Source organism: Schistocerca nitens, chromosome 11 (genome assembly GCF_023898315.1).
Source record: "Schistocerca nitens isolate TAMUIC-IGC-003100 chromosome 11, iqSchNite1.1, whole genome shotgun sequence".
In the NCBI taxonomy this organism is placed as follows: Eukaryota; Metazoa; Arthropoda; class Insecta; order Orthoptera; family Acrididae; genus Schistocerca; species Schistocerca nitens.
This window is the reverse complement of record NC_064624.1, coordinates 131,774,029-131,790,448: the sequence shown is the minus strand read 5'-3', so window position 1 is coordinate 131,790,448 and position 16,420 is coordinate 131,774,029. Positions and strand designations below refer to the sequence as shown.

Sequence of the window (16,420 nt, the reverse complement as noted above, 5' to 3'; positions counted from 1 at the left end):
GTTAAAAAATGTAGCGTATTGCGCATACGATCGTGGAAAGACCCATTATCGTGTGATTGCAAGATTGCAGAACAATTTCTGGAATCAGTAACATCCATTAAATATATGGGAGTATGCGTATGGAGTGATCTAAAACGCAACGATGACAAAACTTATCGCAGGTGAGGCAGATGCCGGACTGAGATGCCGAGCTAAGTTAATGCAGTAGGACCGTCTTTTGACCACTGGGTGGAAATGGGAACATGTCTTAGCTCCGCCATCAAAACTGACCATGGAAGGATCTACCGCCGACAACATACTTACACGTAAGGACCGCGCTATGAAAAACATGATCACAACGAAATTAAAAATTTGTGGTAGGGACTATGGGACCAAACTGCTGAGGTCATTGGTCCCCAGACTTACACACTACTGAAGCAAACGTAAACTAACTTACACTAAGGACAACACACACATCCAGCCTGAGGGAGGACTCGAACCTCCGACGGGGGTAGCCGCGCGAACCGTGACAAGGCGCCCAAGACCGCACGGCTACCCCGTGCGGCGATCACAACGGCTATGTTAACGTCACCGTGCATAAAAAGCTGTCTTAGTTCTACAGGTACACACAAGAGTCACTGGTGACGTTACGCTTTCCGACAGAAATGCTTATGCGATTTGGAATCAGGTCTTTCCATTCAATCACATACCTGACAGTAGAAGAAGAATGGGTAGCTTTGAGGGATGAAGTAGTGAAGGCAGCAGAGGATCAAGTAGGTAAAAAGACGAGGGCTAGTAGAAATCCTTGGGTAACAGAAGAAATATTGAATTTAATTGATGAAGGGAGAAAATATAAAAATGCAGTAAATGAAGCAGCCAAAACGAATACAAACGTCTCAAAAATGTGATCGACAGGAAGTGCTAAGCAGGGATGGCTAGAGGACAAATGTAAGGATGTAGATGCTTATCTCACTAGGGGTAAGATAGATACTGCCTACAGGAAAATTAACGAGACCTTTGGAGAAAAGAGAACCACTTGCATGAATATCAAGAGCTCACATGGAAACCAAGCTCTAAGCAAAGAAGGGAAAACAGAAAGGTGCAAGGAGTATATAGAGGGTCTATACGATGTACTTCAAGACAATTTATGGAAATGGAAGAGAATGTAGATTAAGACGAAATGGGAGATACAATACTGCATGAAGAGTTTGACAGAGCACTGAAAGACCTGAGTCGAAACAAGGCCCACGGAGTAGACAACATTCCATTAGAACTAATGACGGCCTTGGGACAGCCAGTCCTGAAAAAACTCTACCATCTGGTGAGCAAGATGTATGAAACAGGCGAAATACCCTCAGACTTCAACAAGAATATAATAATTCCAATCCCAAAGAAAGCAGGTGTTGACATGTGAAAATTACCGAACAATCAGTTTAATAAGTCACAGCTGCAAAATACTGACACCAATTCTTTACAGACGAATGTAAAAACTAGTAGAAGCCGACCTCGGGGATGATCAGTTTGGATTCCGTAGAAATACTAGAACACGTGAGGCAATACTGACCTTACGACTTATCTTAGAAGAAAGACTAAGGAAAGGCAAACCTACGTTTCTAGCATTTGTAGACTTAGAGAAACCTTTTGACAATGTTGATTGGAATACTCTCTTTCAAATTCTGAAGGTGGCAGGGGTAAAATACAGGGACCGAAAGGCTATTTACAATTTGTACAGAAACCAGATGGCAGTTATAAGAGTCGAGGGGCATGAAAGGGAAGCAGCGGTTGGGAAGGGAGTGAGACAGGGTTGTAGCCTGTCCCCGATGTTATTCAATCTGTATATTGAGCAAGCAGTGAAGGAAACAAAAGAAAAATTCGGAGTAGGTATTAAAATTCATGGAGAAGAAATAAAAACTTTGAGGTTCGCCGATGACATTGTAATTCTGTCAGAGACAGCAAAGGACTTGGAAGAGCAGTTGAACGGAATGGACAGTGTCTTGAAAGGAGGATATAAGATGAACATCAACAAAAGCAAAACGAGGATAATGGAATGTAGTCAAATTAAGTCATGTGATGCTGAGGGTATTAGATTAGGAAATGAGACACTTAAAGTAGTAAAGGAGTTTTGCTATTTGGGGAGCAAAATAACTGATGATGGTCGAAGTAGAGAGGATATAAAACGTAGACTGGCAATGGCAAGGAAAGCGTTTCTTAAGAAGAGAAATTTGTTAACATCGAGTATAGATTTAAGTGTCAGGAAGTCATTTCTGAAAGCATTTGTATGGAGTCTAGCCATGTATGGAAGTGAAACATGGACGATAAATAGTTTCGACAAGAAGAGAATAGAAGCTTTCGAAATGTGGTGCTACAGAAGAATGCTGAAGATTAGATGGGTAGATCACATAACTAATGAGGAGGTACTGAATAGGATTGGGGAGAAGAGGAGTTTGTGGCAGAACTTGACCAGAAGAAGGGATCGGTTGGTAGGGCATGTTCTGAGGCATCAAGGGATCAACAATTTAGTATTGGAGGGCAGCGTAGAGGGTAAAAACCGTAGGGGGAGACCAAGAGATGAATACACTAAGCAGATTCAGAAGGATGTAGGTTGCAGTAGGTACTGGGAGATGAAGAAGCTTGCACAGGATAGAGTAGCATGGAGAGCTGCATCAAACCAGTCTCAGGACTGAAGACCACAACAACAACAACCTGCGTTGGATGCTATGGTGATGTCCTTTAATGGTCACAGCCACTAGTGAACCATACTCGTAGCACTCTCATATCTCGAAACGAGTCACTTTCTCGAACCAATCTACTACAGGAAATCTTGTACGTGGTTTTAGATAGTCCCTATGCATCTAGTAACTGCTCATTAGTCTCTCCCCGCCATCCCTGCAAAAATGGTTCAAATGGCTCTGAGTACTATAGGACTTAATTTCTCAGGTCATCAGTCCCCTAGAACTTAGAACTACTTAAACCTAACTAACTTAAAGACATCACACACATCCATGCCCGAGGCAGGATTCGAACCTGAGACCGTAGCGGTCGCGCGGTTCCAGACTGTAGCGTCTAGAACCGCTCGGGCACCCCGGCTGGCGCCACCCCTGCAGCTTCGCGCTAGTGTTCGCTTCAATTTACGTCGGAAATGAAGAGTGCTATATCTGCTACCTTCTACAACCCGTGTAGAAACAGGGTAACCTGAGTTAACGCGACAGAACCGTTTTTCGACCATTCGACGGTAATAGCAACATGTTGTCGTAGCTCGTACGATGTGTAAGGTCAGCGGCAAAACGAAGCCCACAAGGAAAGTAACTTACAAAACCCCTGTCCGACTGATACTCGAATATTGCTCGTTTGTCTGGGATACTTATCAGTTAGAATTGATGGAGCAAATACTGAAGATCCAAAGAAGAGCAGCGCGTTTCGCTACAGATTCATTTAGCAACCGCGCAAGCGCCACAGAGATGATCGGCCAACTCCAGTGGCAATCGCTTTGCATTACGGAATGGTCCGTTGTTCAAAATCCGAGAGCGGAAGTTCCTGGAAGAGAGAGCGAATATATCCCCGTCAGTTCAAAAAGTTTCAAGACTGGTTTAGTAAAAAGACTGAAAAGAGGATGTTTTTATTGCTTCAAGTGTTCCACATAGTCCCTCCCCACTTCAGTAAAATGCACAGGACGTTCATACAACGATTTGAAACTGTCAGTAAAGTCTTTCTTTGGGATGTTGTTCAACTCGCGTGCCGTATTGGCTCGCATGTCGACTATGTCAAAAAAATGGTTCAAATGGCTCTGAGCACTATGGGACTCAACTGCTGAGGTCATTAGTCCCCTAGAACTTAGAACTAGTTAAACCTAACTAACCTAAGGACATCACAAACATCCATGCCCGAGGCAGGATTCGAACCTGCGACCGTAGCGGTCTTGCGGTTCCAGACTGCAGCGCCTTTAACCGCACGGCCACTTCGGCCGGCCTCGACTATGTCGTCAGAAGGTTCATCCTTCATCTGAATTTCTGCAATTTGACGTTTCGTGCTAGTTTCGTATTCGTAACATCAAATTTCGTCACCCCTGATGCCATTTTTCCAGAAAAGATCGGTCCATGTTTTTCAATTCATTCAGCCGCGCGTCGTTGTTTTTGTTCGGGAGTGAAGGTGTGCGGGATGTACTTCGCAGACGCTTTTCTTGTTCAGAATATTCTCGAGTTTGTCTCGAACACATGGTTTACAGAGGACGTTCCACGGCGACTTGTGATACGATAACGTCGACATCCTACGGTCGTAGGTCCGCTACTTTACACTGCCTGCTCAGAAGTGGTGGAATGCACATCTGTTGTTTACACTAGTTATTCCAGTAGTTACTGCGCTGACGTCGCCAGGAATAAAATCCGTCTCGGAACTTTTTGGACGGACGGTGTACTGCTCCCTCTTGCGTGTATATCGCGAATTAATTTTCGCTCTGCAGCTGAGTGTATACTGATTTGAGGCTTCCGAGGTACGAATCCCGGCCCGGCACACAGTTTCTGTTCCGGCGTACCGACAAGCGCCGGAAAGAAGACGAAGATCGCAAGAGCAAAGCAGGCCGTGAGACGACGTTAGCCAATAGCCCGCTGACAAGGACCGCACCACGAGAGGAGCGGCTTCTAGCCGAACAGAATATAAGCGCCGCTGCTGCCAGCCGCGGCCGAATAGTAGTAGCACAGTACTAGACGATCATTAACAGCACAGTATTAGACCGGCAGTACCATCAATAACGTATGATCCATATCAGTTGCTTACATGGACACTGTCAATAGTGAAGAACATTACTTATTTGCATGTCACTCATCCCTTACGACACCGTTGTAAATTCAAAGTGAAGTATTGTCAGTCTTCCTTATTGTAATGAAAACTACTCTACTGGCCATTAAAATTGCTACACCAAGAAGAAATGCAGATGATAAACCGGTATTCATTGGACAAATATATTATACTAGAACTGACATGTGGTCAAATGGCTCTGAGCACTATGGGACTCAACTGCTGAGGTCATTAGTCCCCTAGAACTTAGAACTAGTTAAACCTAACTAACCTAAGGACATCACAAACATCCATGCCCGAGGCAGGATTCGAACCTGCGACCGTAGCGGTCTTGCGGTTCCAGACTGCAGCGCCTTTAACCGCACGGCCACTTCGGCCGGCCAACTGACATGTGATTACATTGCATAGATCCTGAGAAATCAGTACCCAGAACAACAACCTCTGGCCGTAATAACGGCCTTGATACGCCTGGGCTCTGAGTCAAACAGAGCTCGGACGGCGTGTACAGGTACAGCTGCCCATGCAGCTTCAACACGATACCACAGTTCATTAAGAGTAATGACTGGCGTATTGTGACGAGTCAGTTGCTTGGTATCCATTGCCCAGACGTTTTCAATTGGTGAGAGATCTGGAGAATGTGCTGGCCAGGGCAGCAGTCGAACATTTTCTGCATCCAGAAAGGCCCGTACAGGACCTGCAACATGCGGCCGTGCATTATCCTGCTGAAATGTAGTGTTTCGCAGGGATCGAATAAAGGGTAGAGCCACGGGTCGTAACACATTTGAAATGTAACGTCCACTGTTCAAAGTGCCGTCAATGCGAACAAGAGGTGACCGAGACGTGTAACCGATGGCACCCCGTACCATGACGCCGGTAAGGCGATGACAAATACACGCTTCCAATGTGCGTTCACCGCGATGTCGCCAAACACGGATGCGACCATCGTGATGCTGTATACAGAACCTGGATTCATCCGAAAAAATGTTTTGCCATTCGTGCACCCAGGTTCGTCGTCGAGTACACCATCGCAGGCGCTCCTGTCTGTGGTGCAGCGTCAAGGGTAACCGCAGCCACGGTCTCCGAGCTGATAGTCAGTGCTGCTGCAAACGTCGTCGAACTGTTCGTGCAGCAGGTTGTTGTCTTGCAAACGTCCCCATCTGTTGAGTCAGGGATAGAGACGTGGCTGCACGATCCGTTACAGCCATGCGGATAAGATGCCTGTCATCTCGACTGCTAGTGATACAAGGCCGCTAGGATGCAGCACGGCGTTCCGTATTACCCTCGTTAACCCACCGATTCCATATTCTGCTAACAGTCATTCGATCTCGACCAACGCGAGCAGCAATGTCGCGATACGATAGACCGCAATCGCGATAGGTTACAATCCGACCTTTATCAAAGTCGGAAACGTGATGGTACGCATTTCTCCTCCTTAAACGAGGCATCACATCAACGTTTCACCAGGCAACGCCGGTCAACTGCCTTTTGTGTATGAGAAATCGGTTGGAAACTTTCCTCGTGTCAGCACGTTGTAGGTGTCTCCACCGGCGCCAACCTTGTGTGAATGCTCTGAAAAGCTAATCGTTTGCATATCACAGCATCTTCTTCCTGTCGGTTAAATTTCACGTCTGTAGCACGTCAACTTCGTGGTGTAGCAATTTTAATGGCCAGTAGTGTATTATGACTGAGCGCGTAGAATTAATTACTGCACCAATCTCAGTTGAATCTCGCACGGATGAAGAGCCCCCCAGGTGCAATAGGGCGATCGGATAATCTCTGGGGGGCTGCGGCCTATCTACTACACACAAAAGATAAAACAGAACTGCTCGCTAAACTCAGCGTGTGGACGTGTACCTGCACTGGAGATAAAGTACTTAACTCTTAACCGCTTGAAAGTGAAAAGTCTCTCGTTGTCAGTTCCGAAAATCTGAATCATTAGCGAAAGTATCAACGGTAATGCCTCAGGAATGTGCCACTGTTGGTGTGTCGCAAACATCGTATAGGCGTGGCAGATCAAGTTCGTGCCATTACTGGGAGGATATTTGCGGTCAAAGTCTGCACAGACAAATCACGTACTTATTACAAAAATGTTTTGTTCTTTATTATTTTATTTTGGTACGTTTATACACACAAAAAGACACAGTTCTTTCACATAACCTGCCGGCCGGTGTGGCTGTGCGGTTCTGGGCGCGTCAGTCTGGAGCCGCGTCACCGCTGCGGTCGCAGGTTCGAATCCTGCCTCGGGCATGGATGTGTGTGACGTTCTTAGGTTAGTTAGTTTTAAGTAGTTCTAAGTTCTAGGGGACTTATGACCACAGATGTTGAGTCCCATAGTGCTCAGAGCCATCCATCTTTCACATAACCATTACCCTACTGGTTTTTCTTTCACATACTTACTAACCTACACCTTTCAACGTTCATCTATACATGCCACATACGCCACTAACTCTTGTCACCCCATTTTTCTCTCCATTTGTTTATCTTTCTTGATCCTTAATGCATGTGTATTGCCAACGTATGGACACTCCTACAACTTGTAATGTTCACTGACATCCACTAGTCACGACTATACATATTTTATTCCGGAACTTAATGCAGCTCATGTCAAAGATGTTATGTTGCAACCACCTCACACCGCATAGCAGAGGGTACCTTGTACCGCAACTAACCATTTTCTTTCTACACTCCTGGAAATTGAAATAATAACACCGTGAATTCATTGTCCCAGGAAGGGGAAACTTTATTGACACATTCCTGGGGTCAGATACATCACATGATCACACTGACAGAACCACAGGCACATAGACACAGGCAACAGAGCATGCACAATGTCGGCACTAGTACAGTGTATATCCAACTTTCGCAGCAATGCAGGCTGCTATTCTCCCATGGAGACGATCGTAGAGATGCTGGATATAGTCCTGTGGAACGGCTTGCCATGCCATTTCCACCTGGCGCCTCAGTTGGACCAGCGTTCGTGCTGGACGTGCAGACCGCGTGAGACGACGCTTCATCCAGTCCCAAACATGCTCAATGGGGGACAGATCCGGAGATCGTGCTGGCCAGGGTAGTTGACTTACACCTTCTAGAGCACGTTGGGTGGCACGGGATACATGCGGACGTGCATTGTCCTGTTGGAACAGCAAGTTCCCTTGCCGGTCTAGGAATGGTAGAACGATGGGTTCGATGACGGTTTGGATGTACCGTGCACTATTCAGTGTCCCCTCGACGATCACCAGTGGTGTACGGCCAGTGTAGGAGATCGCTCCCCACACCATGATGCCGGGTGTTGGCCCTGTGTGCCTCGGTCGTATGCAGTCCTGATTGTGGCGCTCACCTGCACGGCGCCAAACACGCATACGACCATCATTGGCACCAAGGCAGAAGCGACTCTCATCGCTGAAGACGACACGTCTCCATTCGTCCCTCCATTCACGCCTGTCGCGACACCACTGGAGGCGGGCTGCACGATGTTGGGGCGTGAGCGGAAGACGGCCTAACGGTGTGCGGGACCGTAGCCCAGCTTCATGGAGACGGTTGCGAATGGTCCTCGCCGATACCCCAGGAGCAACAGTGTCCCTAATTTGCTAGGAAGTGGCGGTGCGGTCCCCTACGGCACTGCGTAGGATCCTACGGTCTTGGCGTGCATCCGTGCGTCGCTGCGGTCCGGTCCCAGGTCGACGGGCACGTGCACCTTCCGCCGACCACTGGCGACAACATCGATGTACTGTGGAGACCTCACGCCCCACGTGTTGAGCAATTCGGCGGTACGTCCGCCCGGCCTCCCGCATGCCCACTATACGCCCTCGCTCAAAGTCCGTCAACTGCACATACGGTTCACGTCCACGCAGTCGCGGCATGCTACCAGTGTTAAAGACTGCGATGGAGCTCCGTATGCCACGGCAAACTGGCTGACACTGACGGCGGCGGTGCACAAATGCTGCGCAGCTAGCGCCATTCGACGGCCAACACCGCGGTTCCTGGTGTGTCCGCTGTGCCGTGCGTGTGATCATTGCTTGTCCGGAGCAAGTATGGTGGGTCTGACACACCGGTGTCAGTGTGTTCTTTTTTCCATTTCCAGGAGTGTAGTTGCACCCACATATGTACCCTAAGAGCCGTAATTTCACCAGTCTTCATGGTCCTTAGGCGAAACGAACATTGCCGGCAGTAGAATCGTTTGCCAGGCAGACGCATTCGCCGGTTCTCTAAATGTTTTGCACACTGTTCCGCTAAAAGAAAGACGTCTTCCCACCTGGGATACCCGTACGTCTTCACGGAGCGTTTCCGTAATACTCGCTTGTTGATCGAACCTAAAGGTAACTGATCTAGCGGAACGCCTCTGAATTTGCTTCGATATCTTCCTTTAAACCGATCTGGCGCGAATGCCAGACACTTGAGCAGTTCAAAAATGGTTCAAATGGCTCTGAGCACTATGGGACTTAACTGCTGTGGTCATCAGTCCCGTAGAACTTAGAACTACTTAAACCTAACTAACCTAAGGACATCACACACATCCATGCCCGAGGCAGGATTCGAACCTGCCACCATAGCGGTCGCGCCGTACCAGACTGTAACGCCTAGAACCGCTCGGCCACCCCGGCCGGCACTTGAGCAGGCAGTGTTCGAGGATTGATCGCACTAGTGTTCAACGTGCGGCCACCTTTTAAAGCTAAACAGTCCTCCCAGTAAACCGAAGACAACCATCCGCCTTCCTTACTACCGTTGATTAGGTGCTCGTTCCATTTCATATAGCTTTGTAACGTTAAACTATTTAATGGCAGTGACTATATCAAGCAGTGGCTCACTAATGCTGTTTTCGAACAAAAAAAAAATGGTTCAAATGGCTCTGAGCACTATGGGACTTAACATCTATGGTCACCAGTCCCCTAGAACTTAGAACTACTTAAACCTAACTAACCTAAGGACATCACACAACACCCAGTCATCACGAGGCAGAGAAAATCCCTGACCCCGCCGGGAATCGAACCCGGGAACCCGGGCGTGGGAAGCGAGAACGCTAGCGCACGACCACGAGCTGCGGACTGTTTTCGAACACAACGGGATTGTTTTTCCAACTCATCTGTGTTAACTTTCATGTTTCTATATTTAGAGCTAGCTGCCATTCACCACACTTACTAGAAATTTTGTCTAAGCCATCTTGTATCTTCCTAATGTCACTCAACAACGACACTTTCCCGTACTCCACAGCATTTTCAGCAAAAAGCCGCAGACTGTTGCCCACGCTGACCGTCAGATAATTTATGTATGTACAGAACAAAGGCGACTGTATCACACTTCCCTGGGGAACTCCTGATGACACCTTTGTATTCGAAGAACACTTGCCGTTCAGAATAACGCACTGGTTCTATTACTTGAGAAGTTTTATGGCGGTCACATTTCTGGCAACCTAATCTGTATGCTCGGACCTCCGCTAATAGTCTGCAGTGGGCGCCGTGTCAAACTCTTTCCGGAAGCTAGGAATATGGAATCTGTGAGCTGCCCTTCATCCATGATTGGCAGGATGTCATATGAGAAAAGCGCAACCTGGGTTTCGCACGAGCGGTGGTTTACCTTCAGTGTTTGTTTACTATACAACCAAGCCCACGTAAATACTTGATGTGTGTGTACGTTATCACTATGAACATGTCATGAATACCAAGATCCGCCTTATGGAAGTACCACTTTTCGTCACCTTACGCTAAGATTTCAGTCGGTATTTGCCGGCACAACGTCCATAGCGTCTAGCTGCACATGGTTCAGAGAACAATATTCCTGTATGAAACTTCCTGGCAGATTAAAACTGTGTACCCGACCGAGACTCGAACTCGGGAACTTTGCCTTTCGCGGGCAAGTGCTCTACCAACTGAGCTACCGAAGCACGACTCACGCCCGGTACTCACAGCTTTACTTCTGCCAGTACCTCGTCTCCTACCTTCCAAACTTTACAGAAGCTCTCCTGCGAAACTTGCAGAACTAGCACTCCTGAAAGAAAGGATATTGCGGAGACATGGCTTAGCCACAGCCTGGAGGATGTTTCCAGAATGAGATTTTCACTCTGCAACGGAGTGTGCGCTGATATGAAACTTCCTGGCAGATTAAAACTGTGTACCCGACCGAGGCTCGAACTCGGGAACTTTGCCTTTCGCGGGCAAGTGCTCTACCAACTGAGCTACCGAAGCACGACTCACGCCCGGTACTCACAGCTTTACTTCTGACAGTACCTCGTCTCCTACCTTCCCGAGTTCGAGTCTCGGTCGGGTACACAGTTTTAATCTGCCAGGAAGTTTCATATCAGCGCACACTCCGCTGCAGGGTGAAAATCTCATTCTGGAATATTCCTGTAATACCTCAGTCTAAGGATGAGCCTGCAGTGTCTAAAATATTAGTTAATAAATCGTATTAAATCCAAACGGTAATGAATGGCAGCATGTTCTAAATATGGGAAAATGTGAACTAATGAAGATAAGTAGAGAAGGGGCTCATGTAGTGTCAGAATGGTGTGCTGTTTGGCACAGTCATGTCGATTGAATCGTCCCAAGGCGGCGTGGGGTGAAACGAGCACGTAAGGTCAGCTGTACAGAACGTGAAAGGTCAAGCTCGGTTTATTGGGAGAATTCTTGGGGATTGTAGTTCATCTATAAAGGAGACAGTATACGTAACACTTGTCCTATAACTCCTGGAGTACTGCTCGAGTGTTTGGAATCCCCGGCAGGTCGGATTAAAGAAAGACATGGAAGCAATTCAGAGCAGTTCTGCTAGATCTGTTACAGTCCAGTTCGATCAACAGTGCGAATATTACGTAAATGCTCCGCGAACTCAGCTGGGAATCCTTGGAGGGAAGGAGACAGCACTGAGAAAGTTTAGAGAAGCGGGATTTGCGGCTGACTGCTGAACGATCCTACTGCCGCCAACAAACATCTCGCGTCAGGACTACGAAGCCATGGTACAAGAAATCAGTCATATAGACAGTCGTTTTCCTCTCGTTCCGTTTGCGAGTGGAACAGGAAGGGGAATTACTAGTAGTGCTGCTAGATACCCTGCGCCATGTACCGTATGGTGGCTTACAGGTTATGTATGTACATGTAGATGCACTTAACCCACCAATTACGAAATTGTTACGAAATGTAGAATAGGTGCAGATGAGTATTACACGGTAAGCTTTGAGGAAAGTTTACCAGCCAACCCAACAAAATGATCTACGTGCCTCCGACCTAGCTGTGCGTTTCCGCACGAGTAATACAAAGTACCAGTTCGGCATAACTCCGCACACACCAGGCACGTTGGAATTGCTCTCAATGAGACAGATCCTTTCGGCGAATTCCCGTTGACAAAATCTACGACCTGTTAGGCACAGCACGGCTGGATGTTACACGAAGATCAGCGGCACAGTTTGTGGCCAAACAAGACACTAAGAGGACATACCGAAAACCTAAGGGAAGAGGCTCCGGCTTGTTTACAACTACCCTGTCAGGCGTGAAACACCCCGAATATTCGCATTTTCTCTCACAGGACACTTTTTTTTTTCACTAGCTGCTTATATTTTATGACCCACCGTCTAATTTCTTATGGTGGGTCGTATATTGCCACTTAGCCGCTGTGACTGGGTCCGGGGTCCGCAGTGACTGAAAGTAACACCACACCGGCTCCCGTCCCCACTCACACCGTTGCCCGTGTCCCGCCACGTGGAGGCGGGCTTTGTTTAGATCCATTTGGTAAAAGCCATGGATCAAGGCAGTGAAGTAGATTCAGTACTTCTCCATTTCCGAAAAGCAGTTGACTATGCTTATTTTCCCGGCCGGTGTGGCCGAACGGTTCTAGGGGCTTCAGTCTGAAACCGCGTGACAGCTACGATCGCAGGTTCGAATCCTGCCTCGGGCTTGGATGTGTGTGATGCCCTTAGATTAGTTAGATTTAAGTAGTTCTAAGTTCTAGGGGACTGATGACCTCAGATGTTAAGTCCCATAGTGCTCAGAGTCATTTGAACCATTTATGCTTATTTTAAAAAGTGCGATCCTGTGCCCATTTAGCGAAATGTGTTACCGGATTGAGCATTTCTTGGTTGGGAGGACACAGCATGTGTAGAAGTAACTCCGAGTGTGCTCCAGGGAAGCGTGTTGCGTGCCTTGCCGTTCGTGTTGTATATTGTACCTTGCGGACAATAATAATAGTAACCTGAAGCTTTGCACGGATGCTGGAGTTTTCAGCAATGAAGTACAGTCCGAAGAATTTCAAAGTGGTGCATAGATTGGCAACTTGCTGTAAAAGTTCATAAATGTAAAGTTGTGTACTTCACAAAACGAACCCTATAGTATCAGTGAAGAACAATTGTATTCGGCAAACCCGAACAAATATGTGGGTGTAGCAATTTGTGTGGATATGGAACGATCACATAGGCTCAGTTGTAGGTAAAGCTGACGGCATTAGTAGAATAGGCCTACTAGGGAAATGCAATAAGTCTGCATAGGAGACTGCATACAAGCCACTCTTGTGACCCATCCCAGAATAATGAGTGTGTGGCTTCCGAAGCAAACAGGACTGAAAAGTGATAATGAACATAGATACTCCGCAAGTCACCCGTATGGTGCGTGGCAGAGGGTACCCTGCACCACTACTAGTCATTTCCTTTCCTGTTCCACTCCCAAATAGAGCGAGGAGAAACGACTATCTATATGCCTCCGTATGAGCCCTATTCTTATCTTCATGATCCTTGCACACAATGTATGTTGGCGGCAGTAGAATCGTTCGCTAATCAGCATCAAATGTCGGTTTTCGCAATTTTCTCAATAATGTTTCTCGAAAAGAACGTCGCCTTTTCTTCAGGGATTCCCATTTGAGTTACCGAACCGTCCTCCGTAACACGTGTTGTTCCAACCTAACGGTAACAAATCTAGCAGCCCGCCTCTGAATTGCTTCGATGCCTTCCTTCAATCCGACCTGGTGCGCATCCCAAACACTCGGAACAGTATTCAAGAACAAGTCGCATCAGCGACCTATATGCGGTCTCCTTTACAGGTGAACCACTTTCCTAAAATTCTTCCAATCATTTGAAGTCGACCATTCGCCTTCCCTACCACATGCTCGTTCTATGCCATACCGCTTTGCAACGTTATGGTTCAAATGGCTCTGAGCGCTATGGGAACTTCTGAGGTCATCAGTCCCCTAGAACTTAGAACTACTTAAACCTAACTAGCCTAAGGACATCACACACATGAATGCCTGAGGCAGGATTCGAACCTGCGACCGTAGCGGTCACGCGGTTCCAAACTGAAGCCCTTAGAACCGCACGGCCACACCGGCCGGCTGCAACGTTATGTCCAGATACTTAAACGACGTGACTGAGTCAAGCGGGACACTACTAATGCCCCATCCGAACTGTTTCTACTACTCGCCCGAATTAACTTACATTTTTCACATTTAGAGCTAGCTGACATTCATTACGTGAACTGTAAATTTTATCTAAGTTGTCTTGTCTCTTCCTACAGTCACTCGACTTCGACACCTTACCGTACACCACGGCATCATCAGCAAACAACCGCAAATTACTGCGCATCCTGCTAAAAATGTGTGTGAAATCTTATGGGACTTAACTGCTAAGGTCATCAGTTCCTAAGCTTACACACTACCTAACCTAAATTATCCTAAGGACAAACACACACACCCATGCCCGAGGGAGGACTCGAACCTCCGCCGGGACCAGCCGTACAGTTCCCGACTGCAGCGTCTGAGACCGCTCGGCTAAACCAGCGCGGCCCCATCCTGCTCGCCAAGTCATTTATGTATATCGAGAACAGCAGTGCTATCGCACTTTCCTGGGCAACTTCTGATGATACCCTTGTCTCTGATGAACACTCGCCGTCGAGAACAGCATACTGCGTTCTATTATTTAAGAAGTATTCGAGTCTCTCACATATCTGTAGACTTGTTCCATATCCTCGTACCTTCACTAACAGCCTGCAATGTGGCACCATGTCAAATGCTTCCGGGAAATCTAGAAATATGGAATTGGCCTGTTGCCTTTTATCCCTAGTCCGCAGCATATCATGTGAGAAAAGGGCAAGCTGAGTTTTGCACGAGCGATGCTTTCTAAAGCCTTTCTGAAGCTTCTGTGTCAAGAAAGTTCATTATCTTCGAACTGAGAATAAGTTCAAGCATTCTGCAGCAAACATATACAGAGAAGGGCAGCACGAATTGTCACAGGTTTCTTTGACCAGGGGGAAGGTGTCACGCAGACGGCGAAAAAATTGAACTGGCACGCTCCTGAAGATAGACATAAACTATCCCGACAAAGCATACTTACAAAGATTCAAGTGCCACGATCACTCAATGAAGACACTACTGTTCCCTACGTATGGCTCTCGTATGGACTGCGAAGACAAGATTAGATTGAATACAGCACGGACAGAAGCATTTGGGCAGTCATCTTGTCGTGTCCCTAATGGTTGGTACGGTGGGATGTGCCCTCTGCCATGCACATCACTGTAGTTTGCAGAATACGGATATAGATGCAAAACAGACTGCAAACTGGAGTGACGCGGTACAAAGAGATTCTGAAGCGGCAGGGAGACATTGCTGGAGATGCAACCTGTGAATGTTGACTAATTCAAGATGCTGAATAACTCTAAAGATGGGAGTGCGAGCTTTCTCGGTGAATTTCATTTACGAAATTCTCTCGTGTTATCAGCCGAAACGGAGCGACGTGTTGTCGCAACGCTTCCTCCTTGTCATGTTTAGGAGAAGTCGTGTGAAGATGTCGGCAGATAACACGAGGGGATTTCATCAACCTCTCAAAATGTTAGCAGTGACCTGCACGCCATATGACCTAGTTCCAGCAAATAACTGAGGAATCCACGTGATGTGTACTTATCTTCCTGCGTATCCTGTAAACTTAACGTAGATACATTGCGAATTTGTAAATAACTGTTCTGTATCGTCCAGAACGCGAAAATAATAATAATAATATAAATGATTATGTGCCAAGGAGATCTACGAAAATGTAGATAAAATATCGGTAGTAATTGATACCTCAACCGAATGAATAAGAGTAGGCTGACGAAGAACAAACTGTTGCTGTATTTCTGAAAAGAGATGTTAACAATGGCATGAATTGCAGAAATAAGAAAAGAACTGGAAAAAAATAACATAAAAAATAGGAAATATCAGGAAGTAATCATTTTAAAAACAAAATACTAAATTTATAAGGATTTCAAGACAGAAAAAATCAGAAATAGGAAACAACATAGACAGAAGACAGGGTAAGATTGTATAGGGACAAGATGAAGTCATACTGGAAAAACAAGGAGGAATTCAAGCTGTTACGTGTTCCGAGATGGTCTTTACGAAGATGAAAGAAACGAAATTAGATTGGACGTAATAGGTATCGGAATACTTTTTGGAGAAGCAACACATAAGGCAGGATTTCAGGAAAGAGAGAGGCCAACAAATGGAAAGGAGTGGACGCAGCGATAAAAAGAAAAAAAGAAGCATATCCACACGGCATACTCTAACAAGTTTATTAGAATAAATAAATGTAATGTAATACGCGTAAAAGGATTAAATGGACATATGTCACTTGCCTAAACGACGAGCAATCACGGGATCATTCACAACTGTCAAGTGTCTCACAATTTCTGTCACTATCAATTTAAGGTCG

The 16,420-nt window shown here is 46.6% G+C and overlaps 1 protein-coding gene across 1 annotated transcript in view; it reads right to left on the bottom strand.

Annotated features, from left to right (window-relative positions):
* LOC126213235 (insulin-like growth factor 2 mRNA-binding protein 1) overlaps window positions 1-16,420 on the bottom strand; it is a 920,751-nt gene that overhangs the window by 321,063 nt on the left and 583,268 nt on the right. The gene's annotated exons all lie outside the window — the stretch shown is intronic.